The sequence below is a fragment of the Loxodonta africana genome, chromosome 27 (assembly GCF_030014295.1).
Source record: "Loxodonta africana isolate mLoxAfr1 chromosome 27, mLoxAfr1.hap2, whole genome shotgun sequence".
In the NCBI taxonomy this organism is placed as follows: Eukaryota; Metazoa; Chordata; class Mammalia; order Proboscidea; family Elephantidae; genus Loxodonta; species Loxodonta africana.
Window position 1 is genome coordinate 2,402,091 of NC_087368.1, and position 14,980 is coordinate 2,417,070.

The 14,980-nt window shown below is 39.8% G+C and overlaps 1 long non-coding RNA gene across 1 annotated transcript in view; it reads right to left on the reverse strand.

Annotated features, from left to right (window-relative positions):
* Nucleotides 1-13,934, reverse strand: part of LOC135228727 (uncharacterized) — a 152,909-nt gene extending 138,975 nt beyond the window's left edge. The window contains exon 1 of the long non-coding RNA XR_010319511.1: nt 13,816-13,934. This is a non-coding gene — a long non-coding RNA (uncharacterized LOC135228727). The remainder of the gene's footprint in view (nt 1-13,815) is intronic.
* Nucleotides 13,935-14,980: the final 1,046 nt, after the last annotated feature.

Here is a 14,980-nt window from a genome sequence, read left to right on the forward strand (position 1 = left end):
GATTGTGGATATTCTTCTTTGATAGGACATCAAAACTTGACCAATAGAAAACATATTATACAGCTACAGCAATCAAAACGGTCTGGTACTAGTGTAACAACAGACACACGAATCAATGGGATAGAATTGAGAGTCCAGAAATAAATCCACACATCTGTGATCAACTGAATTTGGATAAGGGTGCTAACTAAGTTCCATTCAATACGGAAAGAAAAGTCTCCTCTATGAATGGTGTTAGGAAAATTGAATTTCCATATGCAGAAAAATGAAACAGGATCCATGCCTCATATCATATACAAAAACAAATTCAAAATGGAGTAAGAACCTAAATGTGAAAACTAAAGCCGTAACATTCTTAGAAGAAAATGCAGAGGCAATGCTGTTGGGCCTAGTTTTGAACAATGGATTACCTAAACAATAACAAGAACACAAACAGCAAAAGGTGAAATAGATAAATGGGACCTCATAAAAATTAAAGATTTCTGTTCATCAAAACACTTTACCAAAAAGTGAAAAGGCAAGCTATCAACTGGGAGAATATCTTCGGAAGCCATATATCTGAGAAGAATCTAAAACCCAAAATACACATAAAGTCTCAACAATCTAACAACAAAAAGATAACCCAATCAAAAAATGGGCAGAGGACTTGAATAGACATTTCTCCAACAAAGATATTCAAAAGGCCAACAAACGCATGAAAAGATACCCAACATCATTAGTCATCAAGAGATGCAAATCAAAATCACAGTGAGGGTGCATTTCACTTCTGTCGGGTTGGTGGCATAATGGTTAAGAGCTCAGCTGCTCACCAAAAGGTCAGCAGTTCGAATCCACCAATTGCTCCTTGGAAACCCTATGAGGTAGTTCTATTTTGTCCTATAGGGCTGCAATGAGTTGGAATCTACTCAAAGGCAACGGGTTTTTTTTGTTTAGGTTGGCTTAAAAAAAAAAAAACCGAAGTAACAAATATGGGCAGGGCAAGGATGTGGTGAAATTGGAACCTTTATCCATTGCTGGTGGAATGCAAAATGGTAGGACCACTGTGGAAAACAAGGTAGCAGCTCCTCAAAACACTATCAGATAACCCAGCAATTCCACCCCTAGGCATATACCACAAAGATTTTAAACAGAGACTCAAAGAGAAACTTGTACACCAATGTTTATTGCAGCACTATTTAGAACAGCCAAAACAACTTAAATGCCCATCAACAGATGAATGTATAAACAAAAATGTGGTGCATACATACAATGGAATACCATTCAGTCAGTAAGAGAGAGAAATGAAGTCTTGATACATGCTTTAATATGGATGTAGCTTAAACACATTATGCTGAGTGAAACAAGTCGATCATAAAAAGATAAATATTGTATGACCTCACTTATAGAAAAAGATAAGAAAAGGCAAAAGTATACAGACCAAAGTTTCTTAGTGGCTACTGGGGCAGGAAGCAGGGGAAAAAAGAGAGTTACTGCTTATAAGGAACCAAGGTTTGGGTTACGGTGATGGAAAAATTATATTCATTAAAGTCAAGGTTACACAGCCAATTAATGAAACTGCTGTCATTAAGGTGCACACCTGTAAAAAGCTGAATTGGCAAAAGTTGTGCAACAGATATGTTTACAAAAACAACAAAACAACGACAAAAAGAGAGGAGCTGCTAAGGCTGCTTCTGTACAACCAAATACCTCCTGGGATTTGGTTCCTTGGTTCAGAAGTTTAGGGTCATGGTTTCATGCGACATCCAAGTTAACTGGCCTAATACTGTGTTCAGTGCTTTTGTTCTACCTTCCTGTTTGCTGTGTAGTGGCTGGGGTCTTCAAAGCTTGCAATCTGCCATCCAAGGCACAACAACTGGTATATATTTGCCAGGAGAAAGAGAAGAAGGAGAGTCAGGCACAGGAGGTGGAAATGGAATGTGTGGATAAATTGAGTCCATGAACAACTCTCTCATTTGCCAGGCGACCAGAAGAACTGGATGGTGCCTGACAACCATTACTGAACATTTTGATCCAAGATTCTACAGAAGAATTCTGATCAAAAGTGGGAAAAATGCAGAACACAACTTCAAATCTCAGAGACTCCAGACTTTGTGGAGCCATGGGGGATGGACAAACTTCTGAAATCACTACCCTAAGATAACCTTTAAACCTAAAACCAAAAATATCCCCTGAAGTCTTCTTAAAACCAAACAATACTTTAGCTTAACTAGTAAAGAATGCCTTGAGCATTATGTTCTTTGAAGACTTATTTATGTGGGATCAAACTGACAACACGATTCAAAAGATTATGTAGGAGTCTTAGGGTTTATGCTTATTGGGGAGGATTATCTCAGAAAAGGAGGGTGAGAATGCTTGCACAATTCAAAGAATGTAATCAGTGTCACTAAATTGTACACGCAGAAAGTGTTGAATTGGTATATATTTTGCTGCATATACTCTCAGCAACATCAAAAAAAACTATTTTAAAGAGGCAAGGAAAAAAAAGAAAAATATTTCAAAGACAAAAACATCTAAAAGAATAAAATACCTAGGAATTAATTTAACCAGGGAGGACAAAGACTTTTAACTGAACACCATAAAACATTGCTGAAAGAAATTAAACACCTAAATAAATGAAAACACATTCCACGTTCTTAATATTGTTCAAATGTCAATATTACTCAAACCAATCAACAGATTCAATGCAATCTTTACACAAATTCCAACAGTTTCTTGGCAGAAATGGAAAACTCAGTCCTTGAATTCATATGAAACTGCAAGGGGCTCCGAATAGCCAAAGCAACCCTGAAAAATAAAAACAAAGAGGACTCAAACTTCTCTATTTCAAAAACTAGTATAAAGCTACAGTAATCAAAACAATTTGGTGCTGGTATAATGACAAAGATATAAAGAAATCAAATAGAATTGGGAGTCCAGAAATAAATTCATTTTCTACGGTCAACTGATTTTTTTACAAGGTGCTAATTGCATTCAATTGGGGAATAGTTTTTAATAAATGGTGCTGAGAAAAAGAATGCAAAAGAATGACATTGGACCCATACCTCACACCATGTATGAAAATTAACTCAAAACAGATCAATGATCTAAATGTCAGAACTAAAAGCTTAAAATGCTAAGAATAAAACACGCTTTGGGATCCAGTTTCCGACAATGGATTCTAAGATATAACACCAAAAGCATAACTAACAAAAGATAAAACAGATAAATCCAGTTCTCCAAATGTAAAAACTTCCAAAGGATTTTATCAAGGAAGTTAAGAAACAACCTACAGAATCCAAGAAAATATTTAGGAACCATGTATCTGATAAGGGTTTAGTACCCAGAATATTAAAAAAAAAAAAAAAAAAAAACCCTACAACTTAACAACAAAAAACAAACCACCAAATTTAAAAATGGGCAAAGGATTTGAACAGACATTTCTCTAAAGAACATACAAACAGTCAATAAGCACATAAAAAGATGCTCAACACAAGGGAGAATAAAGGAAACCAAAGACACAAGGGAAAGATTAACTCAAAGAACTAATGGAACACAACTACCGCAGCCTCCACCAGACTGAGTCCAGCACAACTAGATGGTGCCCGGCTACCATCACCAACTGCTCTGACAGGGATCACAACAGAGGGTTCCAGACAGAGTTGGAGAGAAATGCAGAACAAAATTCTAACTCACAAAAAAAGACCAGACTTATTGGCCTGACAGAGACTGGAGAAACCCCTAGAGTATGGCCCCAGACACACTTTTAGCTCAGTAATGAAGTCACCCATCAGCCAAAGATTAAACAGGCCCATAAAACAAAAGGAGACTTAACAGGGCACACCACCCCAGGGGCAAGGACAAGAAGGCAGCAGGGTACAGGAAAGCTGGTAATGGGGAACCCGAGACTGAGAAGGGGAGAGTGTTGACATGTCGTGTGGTTGGCAACCAATGTCACAGAACAGTATGTGTATTAATTGTTAAATGAGAAACTAGTTCGCTCTGTAAATCTTCACCTAAAGTACAATAAACAAAAAAATATTTTAACTTAAGGGAAAAAAAGATGCTTGACACGTCATTAATCATTAGGGAAACACAAATCAAAACCACAATACCACTTCACTTTCACTAGGATAACTATTACCAGAAAAATGGAAGATAAGAAGTGTTGGCAAGGATATGGAAAAATTGGAACCCTAATCAATTGTTGGTGGGAATGTAAAATGGTGTAGTTGCTGTGGAAAAGTCTGGTGGTTCCTCATAAAGTTAAACAGAATTACCATACGACTCCGCCGTTGCACTATTAGGTATATATCTACCCAAAAGACTTGAAAGCAGGGTGTGATCATTATGGTTGTGTTTCAAATTGATTGGGCCATGACTCCCAGTGGTTTGGCAGTCGTATAATGATGTAATCACTTCCATGATAAGATCTGATATAATGTAATCATCTCAATGATGGGATCTGCTGTGAGTAGCCAATCAGTTGAAAGGGAGTTTCCTTGGGGGTGTGGCCTGCAACCAATATAGGTAGACTTTCTAGCAAGGTTCATGGACTTTTGCTCATTCTGGACTCTGCAGCTGGCTCCTGTTTGTCTGACCTCCAGTTATTGGGACTTGAGCTAGCAGCTTACCTGCCATCTTGCCTGCCCATTTTGGGTTCCCCAGCCCTGCCGCTATGTGATTCATGAGAAGCCTCCAGCCTGATCCACGGATTTAGGATGTTCCAGCCTCTACGACCACATCAGCCATTTCCTTCACACAAATCTCTCTCTATATGTACTTATCCGCTTTACTGGATTTGCTTCTCTAGAACACCCAGCCTAAGACTCAGGGTCTCAGTCTCCTACTTACCAATGTTCACTGGAGCATTATTATTGTTGTTGTTAGATGCCGTTGAGTTGGTTCCAACTAATGGTGACCCTATGGAAAACAGAATGAAAAATTGTGTAGTCCTGTGCCATTCTAACAATTGTTGCTATGTTTGAGCCCATTGTTGCAGCCACTGTGTCAATCCACCTCGTTGAGGGTCTTCCTCTCTTTCACTGACCCTCCATCCACCTTACCAAGCCTGATGTCCTTCTCCAGGGACTGATCCTTCCTGATAACATATCCAAAGCATGAGAGAAGTCTTGCCATCCTTGCTTCCAAGGAGAACTCTGGTTGTACTTCTTCCACGAGAGATTTGTTCGTTCCTCTGGCAGTCCATGGTATACTCAATATTCTTCGCCAACACCATTAATTCAAAGGCATTGATTCTTCTTCAGTCTTCCGTATTCACTGTTCAGCTGTCGCATGCAGATGCAATTTAAAACACCATGGCTTGGGTCAGGCCCACCTTAGTCTATAAGGTGACATCTTTGCTTTTTAACACTTTAAAAAGGTCTTTTGCAGCAGATTTACTCAATGTGTCCTTTGATTTCCTGACTGCTGCTTCCATGCGTGTTGATTATGGATCCAGTAAAATGAAATCCTTGACAACTTCAATTGTTTCTCTGTTTATGATGATGCTGCTTACTGGCCCAGTTGTGAGGATTTTTGTTTTCTTTATGTTGAGGTATAATCCATACTGAAGACTGTAGTCTTTGATCTTCATCAATAAGTGCTTCAAGTCTTCTTCACTTTCAGCAAGCAAGGTTTTGTCATCTGCATATTGCAGGTTGTTAACGAGTCTTCCTCCAATCCTGTTGCCTCATTCTTCTTAATATGGTCCATCTTTTCGGATTATTTCCTCAGCATACAGATTGAATAAATATGGTGAAAGCATACAACCCTGACACACACCTTTCCTGACTTTGAACAATGCAGTATCCCCTTGTTCAGTTCCAACGACTGCCTCTTTATCTATGCACAGATTCCTCATGAGCACAATTAAGTGTTCTGGAATCCCCATCCTTGGCAATCATCCATAATTTGCTATAATCCACACAGTCAAATGCCTCTGCTCAGTGAATGTAAAACAGAGGTAAACATCTTTCTGGTTATCTCTGACTTCAACCAAGATTCATCTGCCATCAGCAATGATATCCCTCTTTCCACCTCGTCTTCTGAATCTGACTTGAATTTCTGGCAGTTCCCTGTTGATATACTGCTGCAGCTCATTCTAAATGATTTTTAGCAAAATTTTACTTGCGTGTGATATTAATAATACTGTTGGATAATTTCTGCATTCAGTTGGATCACCTTTATTTGGAATGAGCACAAATACCGATCTCTTCCAGTTGGCTGGCCAAGAAGCTGTCTTCCAAAATTTCTTGGCATAGACAAGCGAGCACTTGCAGCACTGCATCTGTTTGTTGAAACATCTCAACTGGTAGTCCATCAATTCCTGGAGCCTTGTTTTTCTGCCAATACCTTCAGTGCAGCTTGAACCTCTTCCTTCAGTACCATCGGTTCTGTTGACCAATTCTTTTTGGTATAGCGACTCTGCGTATTCCTTCCATCGTCATTTGATGCTTCCTGTGTCACCTAATATTTTCCTTGTAGAAGCCTTCAATATTGCATCTCCAGGCTTGAATTTTTTCTTCAGATCTTTCAGCTTGAGAAACGTCCAGCATGTTCTTCTCTTTTGGTTTCCTAACTCCAGGTTACTTTACTTTGTCTTCTGGAGCCACCCTTTGAAATCTTCTGTTCGACTCTTTTACTTCATCACTTCTTCCATTTGCTTTAGATACCTGATGTTCAAGAGCAAGTTTCAGAGTCTCTTTTAACATCCATTTTGGTCTTTTCTTTCTTTCTTGTCGTTTTAATCACCTCTTGCTTTCTTCACGTATGATGTCCTTGATGTCATTCCACAACTTGTCTGGTCATTAGTGTTCAACGTGTCAAATCTATTCTTGAGATGGTCTCTAAATTCAGGTGGGATATATTCAAGCCTGTACTTTGGCTCTCTTGGACTTGTTCTTATTTTCTTTGGCTTCAACTTGAACTTATATATGAACAGTTGATGGTCTGTTCTACTGTCGGCCCCTGGTCTTGTTCTGACTGATGATACTGAGCTTCTCCATCATCTCTTTACACAGATGTAGTTGATTTGATTCCTGTGTATTCCATCTGGTGAGGCCCGGGTGTATAATCGCCACTTATGTTATTCAAAAAAGATACTTGCAATGAAAAAGTCACTGGTCTCGCAAAATTCTATCCTGCGATCTCTAGCATCATTTCTATCACCGAGGCCATATTTTCCAACAACCAATCCTTCTCTGTTTCCACCTTTTGCATTCCAATCACCAGTAATTATCGATGCATCCTGACTGCATGTTCAATCAATTGGAGACTGCAGAAGTTGGCAAAAAATCTTTAATTTCTTCGTCTTTGACCTCAGTGGTTGGTGTGTAAATTTGAAAAGTAGGTCACATTAACTGATCTTCCTTGCAGGTGTATGGATATTATCCTATCACCCACAGCATTGTACTTCAGGATAGATCCTGAAATGTTTTTTGATGATGAATGCAATGCTATTCCTCTTCAGGTTGTTGCTGCTGGCATAGCAGACCATATGACTGTCCAATTCAAAATGGCCAATACCAGTCCTTTTCAGCTCACTAATGCCTAGGACATTGATGCTTATGTGTTCTATTTTGTTTTTTATGATTTCCAATTTTCCTAGATTCATACTTTGTACATTCCAAGTTCCGATTATTAATGGATGTTCGCGGCTGTTTCTTCTCATTTTGAGTCGTGCCACATCAGGAAATGAAGGTTCTAAAAGCTTGACTCGATCCACGTCATTAAGTTAACTCTACTCTGAGGAGGCAGCTCATCTTCTGGGACAGTCTCTGACAATGTTCCACTGCTATCCATAAGGTTTTCACTGGCTAATTCTTTTCAGAAATAGACCACTACATCCTTCTTCCTAGTCTGTCTCAGTCTGGAAGCTCCACTAAAACCTGTCTGCCATGGGTGACCCTGCTGGTATCTGAATACCAGTGGCAGAGCTTCCAGCATGACAGCAACATGCAAGCCCCCACAGTACGACAAAATGACAGACACGTGGGGGAAGCATTATTAACAACTGCCAAAAAGTGGAAACAACCTAAGTATCCATCAACAGATGAATGGATAAAATGTGGGAAATCCATACAATGCAGTAATTCAGCCATGAAGAAATATGAAGTTCTGATACATGGTAAAACATGGATGAACCTTGAAAAGATTATACTGAGTGAACTAAGTCAGACACCACTGGACAATATTGTATGACCCACCTATATAAAATACCTAGAACAGGCAAATGCATAGAGACCAATGTTTATTAGTGCTTACTAAGGGCAGGTGGGAGGGGAAAATGGAAAGTTATTCCTTAAGGAGTATGGAGATTCTGTTAAGGATGATAACAAAAAATTTTGGAAATGGATAGGGATGTCAGCTGCACAGCATGGTGAATGTAATAAATGTCACTGAATTGTACACATACAAATGGTTGAAATGCCAAATGTTTTGTTATATGTATTTCACTACACACACATACAAAATCCATTTGTCTAACGTGCTCTTTGAATGGGATCTTTACCTACGTGTGATTTCATAACACCATCTGGAAAATGTTGGTTTACTGAGTTATTCAGTTCTTCCAAATGCTGACACAGTTCATTATATAATATCACTATTACTATCATTATTACCACAAATGTCTTTACTAGAATGCTATCAAGCTCAAGGTGGCCCATACAGATTTCCCCAAATTCTAATTTTTGCCTGAAAGCTCCAATTTTATTAGTAACAAGTTCATTTTGTTCATTTTCAAAGGAATGTTTGCCAAATACCCAAGTCTGAATAACCATGGTTTTTCAGTTGTTCTTTCAATTAAAGAAGATATTACATGAAAATGGGGAGGGGGATAGCTGAGCTAGCAACTCAATCACACAAATTCTTTTCCTCTGCAGCACATACCCATTTTATCACACAGATACTCTAGAGCCAAGTAGAGTAAAATTTATTTTGTACTGAAAAACAATCTGAAGGAAAAATGAGGTTTTTTTTTTTTTAACTGTATGACATGAAGTATTCATGACAGAGAAGAATACACACTACTAGACAATTCAGTGCCACTGCCTTGATTTCCTGCTAAGGTATCAGCTGTTTCACTCAGCATTGCTTTTGTATCTTTCATCCAAACATCAAAGAGAAAAGGGCATATAATATTTTAGTATTAATATGAACAGGTTTTACTCCTAAGGGTTCAAGGACTACACTTTGAAAACTACTGATTTACATATACAAACAAGTCTTTAAAATGTAAGATATGTGCATATTTAAACTAAAACTAAAAAGCCTATTGCCAGTGGAGACCATTTCGACTCATAGTGACCCTATAAGATAGAGTAAAACTGTCCCATCAGGTTTTCAAGGCTGTAGTCTTTTTTTTCAGTCTTTACAGAAGCAGACTACCACATCCTTCTCCCACAGAGGGGCTGGATTTGAACTGATGACCTCTTGGTTAGCAGCTGATCACTTAACCACTGACCACAAGGGATCTAAAACGTCTCCAGACGTCAAAATGTCCTCCAGAAGCAAAATCCTATCCTACCCAACATTGAGAAGTAGTGTTTTGAAGGAAAACCATCTAGGAAGTCTAACCTTGACTGTTTTTTTTTTTTACAAAAAGAAGAAAAAAAAAGGAATAAACTCAATTTTAGGTCTATCTTCCCACCTTTCCTAAACTTAATTATTTGATGATGGAATGCAATTGTCCATTCTGAGTCCCACCTACAAACAACACCTGAATAACATTACCAAATTAAACTTTTCCTGCTAGGGAAATGAGATTACCAATTTCAAGAGTGATATCTTCTATATCTCACGCGCATTAGAGAGGGAAGATAGACCAAGGTTTCTCAACCATAAGCGTGCACATCAAAATAACCTGAGGTGCTTTTTTAATATATGTCAGGATACCATCTAAGCCACACCAAATCAGAATTCATTCAGCAATGACTTGAGTGTCCACTATATGCAAAGCACTGTAATAGGTGTTAGGGATTGTCTCAGACATCTAGGGCTGCCGTAACAGAAATACCACAGGTGCACGGGTTTAACAAAAAGAAATTCATTCTCTCACTGTCTAGTAGGCTACAAGTCTAAATTCAGGGCGCTAGATCCAGAGGAAGGCTTTCTCTCTCTGTCAGCTCTGGAGGAAGGTCCTTGTCATCAGTCTTCCCCTGGTCTGGGAGCATCTCACACAGGAACCTTGGGTCCAAAGGACAAGCTCTGCTCCTGGCGCTGCTTTCTTGGTGGTAGGAGGTCCCCAACTCTCTGCTCACTTCCCTTTCATCTCTTCAGAGATAAAAGGTGGTGCAGGCCACACCCCTGGGGAACTTCCTTTATACTGGATCAGGGATGTGACCTGGTAAGGGTGTTAAAATCCCACCCTAATCCTCTTTAACATAAAATTACAATCACAAAATGGAGGACAACCACACAATACTGGAATCATGGCCTAACCAAGTAAACACACACATTTTTGAGGGGGACATAATTCAATCCATGACAGGGATACAGCAATATATAAAAGACACATGGTCCCTGTCCTCTTAAAGTTCACATTCCAGTACAGGGAGACACCATAAACATGTAGACAAATAAACAGGATTACCTCAGTCTATTAAAAAAACAAAACACAAGGGAAAGTTTAGTCCAAAGGACTAATAGACCACAACTACCACAATCTCTGCCAGGCTGAGCCCAGAGCAACTAGATGGTGCCCAGCTTCCACCACCAACTGCTCTGATAGGAATCACAATACAGGGTCCTTGGACAGAGCAGGAGAAAAATGTAGAACAAAATTCAAATTCAAACACACAAAAAAACACCAGACTTGCTGGTCTGACAGAACCTTGAGAAACCACAAGCCTATGGCCCCCGGATACCCTTTTAACTCGGTACAAAAGTACTCCAGAGGCTCCCTCTTAGGCCAAAGATGAGACAAGTCTATATGGCAGACGATAACACACCTGAGGGACTGGCTGCATAATTTAACCATGTTTATGAGACTAAATGAACACACCAGCCCAAAAACAAAGATAAAGAAAGCAGGAAGGGACAGGCAAGCGAACAAATGGAAACAGGGAACCCGGCGTGAAGTGGAGAGTGTTGACACATCAAAGCGTTGGCACCCAATGTCCTAAAACAATTTGTCTATTAATTCTTTAATGAGAAACTAATTTGCTCTGTAAACTTTCACCTAAAACATAACTAAAAAAAAAAAAAGGCAAATAGAAAAAACTATAATGGGACCAATTTCACTACATTCTCACCAATATCAGTAAAGATATTATCAAAGTACTCAATGTTCTAAGTGAAAGTTGTATTTTTGTATTTAGAAAGGCCATGACATAATCATGCCCATACATTCAAAATTACTTGTTCTATGTTTGGTGGTGGGCAAACCTATGGCTCCTACTCTTTGGGAAATTTTAAGCTCAAGACTAAATAGGTAAATTCTCTCACCGTTTCAATTTTAACTTACATCAGTTCAATGAAAACAATGTTAAATTCCTGAAAAAAGTAGAATTTAATGGTTTTATGAATAAGGGGGGGAAAGAGCACCTGCGTTCCCGAAGGCAACTTTGGGCAATAACTAAGGGTGATCCAAAGCAAGGTATTCCCCAGAAATTACTCAAAAGAAAAAAGCATTCCTTGGCAAGCTGACAATCACAAGGATTGTTTACAAAGGAATCAGGCAGGGTTCTGCATTTTGTACTTCTGTGAAGAACTGGTAGCAAAAATTTGAAGGCAGTCAATTTACTGCTCTTAAATTTCTTCTAAGAAGCAAGTACAAAGCCTCTTACCTAGCTTACCTATGGTTTAAAAAAAAAAAAAAAAAAAAAAGCTGTGGGTTCCAGGGAAGTAAAAGGCCAAACACTTCCCTGTTATGTCAACTACTAAAAGGCACTGCTATTATCAGCCCAGCCTTCCTTGAACAGTCAAAAATAAATAAGATGCCAGAGGATGTTTAGGCTTTCAGTACACACTCCACTCCATATACACAAACAATAAGCAATCTGTTCAGCCTGTAACAAACCAAAACACCAGTTGCTGTCCAGTCAATTCCAACTCATGGCAACCCCACGTATGTCAGAGCAGAGCTGTGCTCCACAGGGTTATCGACGGCTTTTTTTTTGTAAGAAGATTGTCAGGCCTTTCTTCCAAAGCACCTCTGGGTGGACTCCAACCTCCAATCTTTCCGTTAGGAGCTGAGCACGTTAACCATTTGCACCAGCCGGGGGCTCCTTTAATAGTGGTTTTCTCAAACTGTTGCTGCACAAACCTCACAGAGAGCTCTCATGATTCCCTCTCCATATACTATACATCACTCTGTCAGAAATTTGTAAATATTTCATGCTTGCAAGGAACTAGCTTCTTGGATACAAACAGCTTTTAACTGCCCAAAAGAATGAAGGACCAATTCCAGAGAAAGAGGCAGATTCACCTTCCTCTTTGAACCTGTGATTTGTCACTGCCATCTCTAAGCATTCAGAGCCCAGTCTTTGCAAAGTCGGTTCCTAAAGGCTCAAATTGAACGACAAAACTCTAAATAAACGTTTCCAATGGCTACCACCCCACAGCTGTAAGAATAAATTTCAAGCCCCTTAGTTTAGAATTGCCCCTATATACTCTTCCTCCCCTAGTCTCAGCTCCTGCCATCCCTCCTCAGTCCTCATCAACTAACACCATGTATAAAATCATCAGGCACATAATCCTCAGCTGACAAGATGGGAGGATAAAGATGAAAGTCAGAGACTGTCTCTGCACTGCGCCACAAGGCCCTCTCCCAGACCTTATCTGAAGTCTTTCTTTGCTTGTATTCTTTCTTATTATAACAAATGGGTAAATGTAGGTACAAGTAAAGGAGCCCTAGTGGCACAATGGTTAAGCTCTCTGCTGCTAACCAGTGGTTTGAGCCCACCCAGTGGTTCCGCAGGAGAAAAGACCTGGCAATCTGCTCCCGTAAAGATTATGGCCTAGGAAACCCTATAGGGCAGTTATACTCTGTCAAAAGGGTTGCTCTGAGTTGGAATCAACTCAGCAGCACACAACAACAACAAATTAAAAAGTTTCTGTGAATTTTGTAAGCAGTTATAGAGAATTAGCAAACCCAGGGGGCAATAAGCCAGCAGGGGCTAACAGGACAGAGATTTGTGAAGACCCAGGTCTGGGCAGCTGGGTAACAGAGAAAGGCTACACAGGCTAGTCCTAGGGGATGAGAGAGAGAGAGAGGGGCCAGCTGGTCTGAAGTGATGGGAGTTGTGCAGACTTCTGAGCCTACGGCTGGTACCCAATGACCTGGCCCTAGGTGGCCAGGGATGAGGTCTAGTTTAACTCTGGGTGGTCAGGGTAAGAGAGACAAAGTGCCATGTAAGTGGTGACAAGGAAATGACAAAGGTGAGGTTTGCCCACCTTGCCCCTTTAGCAGTGCATACACTTTGAAAAACACTGCTCTAACCAGGACTGTGCAAATCAAAAGGTCAAGGCTTCTCCAGAGGTCAGTTTGTGGCCAAACTGAACCGAGCAACTAAGAAAAGTAGGCTTAATACAGCAAAGCTCAGGTTCACTGGAAGAACCAAGAATGAAAGAAACTGTGGTCAGAGAAAAGAAATTTCAAGTTCAGAACTGCGGCTCCAAGGAGCAAAGAGAGGCACAAGGTGAGCAGGTAAGGAGCTCATTTGACATTAATTCAATCTGTAAGCCTTAAAAAAAAAAAAAAATTAATTGAATCTGTAAGCCTTAGAAGGTGAAATATTGTCAGTAAGGAGAAAATACAAACGAGTTAATTACGAACATTTAAAAAGCAACAGTTCAACAGCCAATACATAGGTGGTTCTAAAGCCAATAACTTACCAAACCTGAAACTTGAGGCTGTCGAGTCGATTCTGACTCATAACGACCCAACAGGACAGAGCAGAACTGCCCCACAGCGTTTCCAAGGAGTGGCTGGTAGATTCAAACTGCTGACCTTTTGGTTAGCAGCTGGGTTCTTAAACGCTATGGCACCAGGACTCCAGTAATTCATGAGAACATGCAAAATAGTCTCTGTAGTGATCAACTGTAACAGTCAAACCGTCAGAGCACCTAAATTTAAGTGAAGGTGATATACAGAAATTCAGTTTTATGATAAAAGATAAGCTAAAAGATAACTTATTCTATTAAAGGACTTCATATTTTAAATCATTTACAGTAAGTTTCTTTAAAATAACAAGTTCATCCATTGTTAAGTGAGTAGATTCGCCATTACTGAACATATACACAATCACACAGAAACATTTCTATAGGACATACGGCCCATATTTCATTTTCCCCCTTGACTAGCTTCTCTATTAGGAAATACTCTAACCAGGTTCTCTCTCAGTGTCCCTGCTACAAGATCACATGAAAATGCCTGCAAGGTCACATAGCTCCTTGGCCTCGTTTACTCAAGTCTCTTGATCCCAGACATCTTCCCTATTTGAATCCTGCAGGCTCTCACAGACACGCTAGTTTCTAACTACTTGCTCGTACCTCGGATTAGGCTAATTATCTGTCTTGCCTAACTAATATTACACTTGCTACTTGGATCTAGTCACCTGGTTTCAACCCTACTGACGCTGCAGTCGCTTACATATCCTTTAAAAGCCAACTGTTGTTAACAAACAAGTCCAACAAACTCCAAGAACATGCCACGCCTATTTCTCCAGGTTGTGGCTCTCACTTGCTCAACCTTTTATAGTTCTCCTGGGAACACTTTCCACACGCTGGTAACGATTCAGTTTGACACTGCAACCACACACTGCCTAGCGTGTAAGCTTTCAAAACTGGGGGAAATCCTTAAGTATTTAGAGAACTATGCAATATAGAAGACTCTTGTTTATTCATATACAAATGCACCCATCTACACACACACATGCATGCATACACACACACACACACACACACACACACACACAGAGCTACTAACCTTAAGGGTGGAGGGTCGGACCCACCCAGTGGCACTACGGAAGAAAAACCTGGCGATCTGCTTCCATAAAGA